We start from the raw sequence: 9519 nt of genomic DNA, 5'->3' as shown, positions 1-9519 counted from the left end.
GAAAGTTGAGTTTAAGTGGACCCAAAAGTGTCAGGAAGCATTTGAGGAACTGAAGAATAGATTGACTACAGCTCCTCTGCTAGTTCTGCCTGATGTCCACAAGTCATTCTCAGTGTATTGCGATGCTTCGTACACCGGATTGGGATGTGTGCTGATGCAAGAAGGGAGAGTTGTAGCATACTCATCTCGACAGCTGAAGATCCATGAGAAGAATTACCCCACACATGACCTGGAATTGGCAGCAGTGGTTCATGCTTTAAAGACTTGGAGACATTACCTGTATGGGCAGAAGTGCGACATCTACACAGATCATATAAAAGTCTGAAGTACATATTCACCCAGTCAGAGTTAAACATGAGGCAGCGAAGATGGTTGGAACTGATCAAAGACTATGAGTTGGAGATACATTACCATCCGGGCAAAGCCAATGTGGTTGCAGATGCTCTGAGCAGGAAAAGTCAAGTTAATATGTTGGCCTCGTACCCAATGCCATATGAGTTAGCCAAGGAATTTGACAGACCGAGTCTCGGTTTCCTGAATAGTACGCAAGGAGTGACAGTGGAATTGGAGCCCACCCTAGAGCGGGAGATCAAAGAAGGGCAGAAGGATGATGAAAACATCAACAAGATCCGGCAGCTGATCCTAGAAGGAAGAGGCAAAGACTTTCGAGAGGATGAAGAAGGAGTAATCTGGTTCAAGGACCGATTGTGTGTTCCCGACCTCAAACCTATTCGGGAATTGATCCTCAAGGAAGCTCATGAGACAGCCTACTCCATACACCCTGGAAGTGAGAAGATGTACCAGGATTTAAAAAGGAGGTTTTGGTGGTATGGTATGAAAAGGGAGATCGCAGAATATGTCGCCATCTGTGATAGCTGTCAGAGAACCAAAGCAGAGCATCAAAGGCCCGCCGGATTGTTGCAGCCTTTGCGGATTCCTCAGTGGAAGTGGGATGAGATTGGGATGGATTTTATAGTTGGCCTACCTCGTACCCGGGCCGGTTATGATTCCATCTGGGTGGTTGTGGACCGCTTAACAAAGGTGGCCCATTTCATACCTGTGAAGACGACATACACCGGAGCAACGTTAGCTGAGTTATACATGTCACGGATAGTCTGCCTTCATGGTGTGCCGAAGAAGATAGTGTCAGATCGAGGAACGCAGTTCACATCTCATTTTTGGCAGCAGCTACAAGAAGCTTTGGGCACACATTTGAACTTCAGCTCAGCTTATCACCCGCAGACAGACGGTCAGACTGAAAGAACTAATCAGATCCTAGAAGATATGTTGAGAGCCTGTGCGTTGCAAGACAAGTCAGGATGGGACAAAAGGTTACCTTATGCAGAATTCTCTTACAACAATAGTTACCAGGCCAGCTTGAAGATGTCACCGTTTCAGGCACTCTACGGACGGAGTTGTAGGACTCCGCTGCACTGGGACCAGCCTGGAGAGAGACAGGTGTTTGGCCCCGACATCTTGCTTGAAGCCGAAGAGAATATCAAAATGGTTCGGGAGAATCTGAAGACAGCCCAGTCAAGACAGCGAAGCTATGCGGACCGAAGGAGGAGAGAACTGAGTTTTGAAGTGGGAGACTACGTCTATCTGAAGGTGTCACCTATCAGGGGAGTCAGAAGGTTCGGAGTCAAAGGCAAGTTAGCACCCCGGTACGTCGGACCATATCAGATTCAAGCAAAGCGTGGAGAAGTGGCCTACCAGCTCGACCTACCAGAGAGTTTGTCAGCAGTGCACAATGTGTTCCATGTGTCGCAATTGAAGAAATGTTTGCGAGTACCAGAAGAACAGTTGCCAGTGGAGGGTTTGGAAGTCCAGGAGGATCTGACCTACATAGAGAAGCCAACGCAGATTCTGGAGTTTGCAGACAGAGTCACCCGGAGGAATACCATCAGAATGTGCAAAGTCAGATGGGGTCACCACTCGGAGGATGAAGCAACCTGGGAACGAGAAGATGACCTGAAGGCCAAATACCCTGAACTCTTTGCTGACCAACCTTGAATCTCGGGGCGAGATTCTTTTAAGGGGAATAGGTTTGTAACACCCTGAATTTGGGGGTATAAAATTTCTTTGCTCATATTCACAAATTCAGGTGTTACTTCCTTTTCTCATCCTTCCTAATTCTTTTCTCTCTCATTTCTATAGGAGCTAAGTGCTTATTTTACTTGTAATTGTAGTCTATGATGTTAAACCCTAGTGGAGTATGAATTGTTGCATCATGTTGAACCCTAGATTTCACTTTTGTTTGGTGCATGATTCTCAAAAGGTCTAATTTGAATTTGGGGCCCATTTGAATTTGAATCAAATAGAATAAATAAAAGAAAAGGGAGAAACAATTCAGAATAAAAGACAAAGGTAAAAGCAGCCCAACCCAGCCGCCCTCTCGGCCTTTCGGCCCAGCCGGCCCATCTCTCTCGCGCGCGCCTCCCTCCCCTCCTCTCTCTGCGCAGCGGGCCCCACCTGTCGGCGCGCCCGTCTTCCGCGCACCCGCCTCTTTCTCTCTCTGCTCGCCCGGTCCCACCCGTCGGCGCCCGCTTTCCCCCGCGCGCGCTCGCTCCCTCGCTCTCTCTGCTCGCGGGCCCGGGCTGTCAGCCCCGTCTTCCTCGCGTAACCGCCGCCCGAGCTGCCCGCGCCCGCGGTCTCCGCGCCCACGTCGCGCGTGGGACTCGCCCCACCCCGCCCCTGGCCACTTGAGCCCCGAACCCCACTCGCCCTCACCCCCTCCCCCATTTGCGCCCCAGCAGACTCTCTCTCCCCCTCGCTGCGCGCACGCAGAGCGCCGCCGCCACTAACCATCGCCGCCCGAGCCGTTTCCTCGTCGCCGGTGGAGCTCCGCCGCGCCCTTAGCCCCGGTGAGCTCCGCTCTGGCGTCCGCAACCCGGAACGCACCCCAATTCCCTCTCCCCCTCCCTATTTCTCTCTGCCCGCGCTCACCCGTCGCTCGCCGTGCAGCCGCCACCGTCGACCCGAGTCTCCGTCGCGTCCCCGTCGCCGCCGAGGAGTCCCCGGAGCCCGCCTTGAGGTAACGGACCCCTCCAGCCCCTATCGCCCCTTGTTTTGCTCTCTGTTGCGCTTGATTGCTCGCCGGAGTAGAGAAACCCCGCCGCCGAGCCGCCCCGCCGTGAATCGCCCCCCTCCGGTGTCTCTGCCCCGACCCAAACCCTACCGGAGAACTCCCCGCGCCCTCCCCGACCTCCCCGACCACTCGGATGGCCCCAGAGCCCCGCCAATCGCCCGCGCCCCTCGTCTCCGGCGAGCCCTCCGCCGCGGGGACGAGCGCCGCCGCCCCAGCTAGCCGTAGGGGAAGCCCAGGCCGGCCACCCGATCCCCACCGTCCATCCCAGATCGGGCGGCCTCGTTTTAATTCGGCCAAGCCCAATCCTGGCCGTCCGCCAGCGATCCAGCGGCCCAGGCCCACTGCCCCCTCACCCCGTCTCTCTGCCCGCTAGGCCCCACCTGTCAGCTCGCCCGCGCGCCCGCGCGCTGTCCGCCCGGCCCCGCCCGTCAGTCCGCCCGCGCGCTATGTCCGCCCGGCCCCGCTTGCCAGTCGCCCGCGCGCCCGCGCTGTCCGCCCGGCCCCGCCTGTCAGCCGCTCCCGCCGCCGCGCGCTCGCGCGCCCGCCCGCAGGATCTAATCCTGGCCGTTCGCTTTAGATCTGACGGCTGTAGGCGCTCGATACCCCTTCGCCCGCGCTTTTTCTTAAAGAGACCCCCGGTTTTCTGGAATTTGAACCCGCCGTCCCTGGTTTCTCGCAGTTAAGTCCCTGGCCCTTTTATTTAATTAAAAATAAGTCCTTAGGGTATAATTTTAACCCCTAAACTTGTAAAATTCATAACTTTGTCATATGAACTCCAAATTAGGTGCTTCAAATTGCAAAATGTTCATAATATTATTATCTATCTGTTTATGCAATGTTTCCCTGCTGTTTCCATGTATTAATTAATAGCTAATCACTAGGATAGGATTAAGACTATTGAAACCTTATTTAAGATAATTGGAAATGAGTAGTCTTTAATAATAGTTGGATTACTTATGTTTGTGGACTTAAACACTCAAGTTTAGAAACTCAGACCAGATAATTATTTAATCCCACCACCAACTTAGACCTGATTAGTAGATAGTTAATCTCTTTGTGTAATCCTCTACCCCCAGACCTAGGGAACTTTAGAGTGCCTATCCCTTTTCTGTTATGAACTTGTGACCCCTCTCTGCTGCATATGTTTGGTATATTGTTTTTGTCTGTTATTTTCCCAAGTGCATAGTGTGAATGATTGCTTTGCGTAGACACCGAGCAGTCTGTGTTTCCCGAGGCAGTTGCAGAGGAAGTCCCTGATCAGCAGTTTGGTGAAGGCAAGTGTCCTCTGTCCCATTATGTCCTATTCATTTATAACTTACTACCCCGCACTACTTACTTGAAACCTAAGGATTGACTAGCTTTACATTTTACTTTATCCTTGATGACCTTATGGGCTATTATGGTTAGCACTTTGCTATTGCTTTAACATAATCAATGAACATGATGTGACTATTTATGATACTGTTATCCTGATGATGTTGATGATCTTGTGATACTCTAGGGGGCTCAGGCTGTTTCCTGAGTACCTCTCCGTAAGGACTGGTTCGTTGAGAGACCACCCGGGATAACAGTGCAACCATGAGGGTGAAATGGGATGCCCTTAGCTGATTAATTAGATGAACTAGAGGTGTAGTTGCTTAGCCGTCGTGCCGTCAATGGGGTCCAGGCACAGTGCTTGCTCTGCCGAGGCTGAGTGCCGAGGTTCTTTCGTTTTGCTCTTTGTTAGTCACTCTCCTGCGGGGAGGGGTACTGTGTTTATCAAACTGGAGAAACCTAACGGGCAGCTACGATCTCTAGGGAATCTTTGTAAAAGCTACGTAGTGATGCCCTGCCGGACCACCTAGGTAGTGGTCAATGGGGATTAGCTCTCCCCGGGTAGAAAGGGAATCATGACTCATGGGTAAAGTGTGCAACCTCTGCAGAGGGTAGTGAAACTGGTATATCAGCCGTGCTCACGGTTAAGAGCAGCCTTGGGATCCTCTTTGATTAGAGATACAGATGGTTCGAGATGCAAGGATTATGTTATGGTCTTGGTTCGACTATGATGATGTTCCTCGATGAGGAAATGGTTTACGGGATTGGTTAATGCTAAAATCTGGCTTCTACTAATGATAAATACTTGACCAACTAAAAGCAACTGCTTGAGCCTAACCCCACATAAAGCTAGTCCACCTCAGCCAAACGGGACATTTGCTGAGTACGTTGATGTGTACTCATCCTTGCTTTACCACCAAACACCAGGTTGTCCGCATTGTAATCACTGCTCAGGAGAAGGCGAAGCCGTGGAAGGAGACTTCCAGGAGTTTCAAGACTACGATGAATTCTAGGTGTGGGTTGGCGGCAACCCCCAGTCAGCTGCCTGTGAAGGCCTTATCTTTACTGCGTTTCGTTTAGCACTTTGATTTACTTGTTAAGACGATGACTATGTTGATGTCTATGACTCTATGATGTAATAAGTACTCTTTTATGTTATTATTCGAGCATTGTGTGATGATGTTCATTTATGTAATCGCTGTGTACGTGAGTTCTGATCCTGGCACATACATAGTTCGCATTCGGTTTGCCTTCCAAAACCGGGTGTGACACCCGGGGCGCGGGTGGTGGCAGTGATCCCGTCGGTGACGAGGACTTCTCGAGCCGCCCCCGCATCGGCGCCGATGGCAGGGGACACCAGCCCCCCGGCAGATCCCCACTCAAATCCTCCCAGACGAGTGGGGCGCCGGCCTCTGCGCAAGGGCGCCGTCCCAGTGCAAAAGCAGGACCACCCCAGAACACGAACGCCGCCCTAACGGCGCACGGAATCCTGGGTGGTCCTCCCGTGCACACGATGCGGCGGCCACCCTCCGACAGGAGGGGCCGCCGGAAGCCCGGCCGACGACTCCGACACGCTGGAGGTGACGACGCCCGCCGTCGTTCAGCCCCACGTTATCAAAGTCCGCGCCGTCCGCAGGGCCAGCGAGCGCCTCCACCCCCAAACGCCGCGGGAAAGGGCGACCCGCGGACCCACGCGGAAGGTAGAGCGCCGGCTCAGCGTGGCTCCCGCCCCAGCGGGGATGATGAACATCCTTGAAGCTGAGGGTGGGACCAAGATCGCAGCCTGGCTTGCTTTTCCCCACCCAGAAACCGGCGGTCACCGACCTAGGTGATCGTCGGCATGGGGGTACGGCCGGGCCGGCTGATGAAAATCCTTGAAGCCGAACGATGGCTGAGAGGTACCAACTCCCATGGAGTTGCGTTCCTCCAACGAGGAGGCGGAAAGGCGGCGGATACCCCCCATCCGGGGGCTTGGAAGATGGGAAGACACGACGCTTAAGGGAGGAAGAAGACATGGTTGCCTTACGAAAGGAGTCTCCCTCCTTTTAAAGGCAACTCTCCCTACGTGCGCCCCCAGGCGCCGCAGGCTGAGACTTCTCCAGCACGCTCCAAGGCCCTCCCCTGCGACTTGGGGGCTGGGTCCCGCATGTCATGCAGACCGGCTCAGGGCAGAAGAAGCCAAACCGCCGCGCGTGGTGCGCACGACCGTCCAGCGGTTACAGGCGACCCCCCATTTTCGCCCAGACCAACGGGCAGAAGGGGCGGGCAGCCATGCAGGCGGCATGCAACCGCGCCAGATGGACGCGCTTCTCCGACTTCTGACACGCCAGCTTGGGAACCCAGGCCCACGCGTCGGTCAAAGCGACCGAAAGTGGGCCGGCAGTAATGGCGGTGGCAGGCGGGCGGGCGCAGCGGTCACGTCGTCAGCCAGGCTCACGTCCCATCCTGAGACAGCAAGAGAGCCTCCTCTCACGGCGTGAAGACGGTGCGCCCGTGACCCGTTCCTCGAACGGATCGCACGCGTGCAACGGCCGCCCCGCCAACCACTCGCCCCGTCGCATTAACTCCGCGGCGGAACACGCGGCGCCCCTGAAGGGAGGAGCGCGCGACGCTTCACCTTCGCCGTAATAACCGCGTCAGAAAAGGTACGCCACGTCGTCCGATTTCGTATCCTTTTCCGTTTTCCTCTTTCTCTATCTCTTGCAACAGGGACCGGGAAAGGGGGACACCCCGAAAGGGATCCTTCTCCGCGAAGGAACCGGGCTCCGAGCCCCCCATTACTGATCAGGAGTTCGAAGGCTGGCCCCCCAAGGGTTCAACAGTCGCCTCAGGTCGCGTGGGCCCGACACCCACTACTGGTCAGGGGTTCGAAGGCCGGCCCCCCGAAGGGCTCCATGGCCGCCTCAGGCTACTCGGGCTCCGCGCCCATTACTGATCAGGGGTTCGAAGGCTGGCCCCCGAAGGGTTCACAGTCGCCTCAGACACCGAGCGAGGGATGACCAGGGGTACGTTCGATACATAACCGAGGCTCGGGCTGCGCTCCCGAGGTACCCTAGGACATTTCCGAGACCAGCGGGAACGATCTTGTAACGGAATCCCATCGGAGGGAGGCATCGAGCCCTCGGACCCCGTCGCCAGGGGACCGGGTCTGGCAAATCACCCGCAGGTACTTTTGGGCGTGCCTCTGGGCCCCTAGCCGACCCCCAACGAACGGGGCACGGACGTCCACTCGGATTACCCGCCTGCAGCTCACCGGAGACACCATGTTCGGTGCCCATCGAGGGTAACATGGCGCACTCCCCCCCTCCTCCTTGCGGAAAGGCGACGTAGGGGCGTATGTAAAAAGTCGGGTCTGTCCCTGATCGTCCTCTCGCCCTGTGCAGAGGCTCGGGGGCTGCTCTCGCAAAAACCGGCTCCGGCCAAATCGTTGACAGCGTCAACATACCAGCCCGAGAACTTGGGCCCCGACCGTGCACCCGGGCTACGGCCAGTTCGCATGAGGGAACGACCAGACCAGCCGAAGCGTTAAGCGAAGCATTAAGACCTCGAAGGAGTGTAACCACTCCTCCGAGGCCTCGGGGGCTACACCCGGCGGGTGCGCTCGCGCGCACCCACCGGAACGAAATGCAACCGAGAAAGGCTGGTCCCCTTGCAAAAAAGTGCGACAAAAGCCTCCAAGCGAGTGCTAACACTCCCTTCGAGGCTCGGGGGCTACTGTCGGGGACCATAATTAGGGGTACCCTCAAGACGCCTAATTCTCAGCTGGTAACCCCCATCAGCATAAAGCTGCAAAGGCCTGATGGGTACGATTAAGTCAGGGGTCAGTCCACACGAGTGACTCGACCACGCTTCACCCGAGCCTAGCCTCGGCCAAAGGCAGCCGACCTCGAGAGACTTCCGTCTCGCCCGAGGCCCCCCTTTTTATGGCGGACACATCATCGGCTCGCCCGAGGCCTTGGCTTCGCTCAGAAGCAACCTTGACTAAATCGCCACACCGACTGACCAAATTGCAGGAGCATTTAACGCAAAGGTGGCCTGACACCTCTATCCTGACACGCGCCCCCGGCAGAGCCGAAGTGACCGCCGTCACTCCACCGCTCCACTGGCCAGACTGACAGAAGGACAGCGCCGCCTGCGCCACTCCGACTGCAGTGCCACTCGACAGAGTGAGTCTGACAGGCAGTCAGGCCTTGCCAAAGGCGCCACAACGAACTCCGCTCCGCCCGACCCCAGGGCTCGGACTCGGGCTAAGACCCGGAAGACGGCGAACTCCGCTCCGCCCGACCCCAGGGCTCGGACTCGGGCTAAGACCCGGAAGACGGTGAACTCCGCTCCGCCCGACCCCAGGGCTCGGACTCGGGCTAAGACCCGGAAGACGGTGAACTCCGCTCCGCCCGACCCCAGGGCTCGGACTCGGGCTAAGACCCAGAAGACGGCGAACTCCGCTCCGCCCGACCCCAGGGCTCGGACTCGGGCTAAGACCCGGAAGACGACAAAACTCCGCCTCGCCCGACCCCAGGGCTCGGACTCCGCCCTGGCCTCGGCCGAACGACTTCCGCCTCGCCCGACCCCTTGGATCGGGCTCGGCCACGGCAACAAAAGGCAGACTCAACCTCGGCTTCGGAGGAACCCCCACGTCGCCCTGTCTAGGGCACAGACCGCCACGTCGATAGGAGGCGCCATCATCATCCCACCCCGAACCGACTCGGGTCACGGAGAACAAGACCGGCGTCTCATCCGGCCAGCTCCGCCAGAAGGGCAATGATGGCGCTCCACAAGCTCTATGACGACGGCGGCCCCCAGCTCTCTTACGGAAGCAGGACGACGTCAGCAGGGACTCGACCGCTCCAACAGCTGTCCCTCCATCAGGCTCCGCCGCACCTCCGACGGCCACGACATCATGCCAGCAGGATGCCCAGATCTCCCCGGCTGCCACATTGGCATGTACCTAGGGCGCTAGCTTTCCCTCCGCTAGACACGTAGCACTCTGCTACATCCCCATTGTACACCTGGATCCTCTCCTTACGACTATAAAAGGGAGGACCAGGGCCTTCTCAGAGAAGGTTGGCCGCGTGGGACCGAGGACGGGACAGGCGCTCTCTTGGGGCCACTCGCTT

Source organism: Zea mays, chromosome 4 (assembly GCF_902167145.1).
Source record: "Zea mays cultivar B73 chromosome 4, Zm-B73-REFERENCE-NAM-5.0, whole genome shotgun sequence".
NCBI lineage: Eukaryota > Viridiplantae > Streptophyta > Magnoliopsida > Poales > Poaceae > Zea > Zea mays.
Note: the sequence above shows the minus strand (reverse complement) of the source record.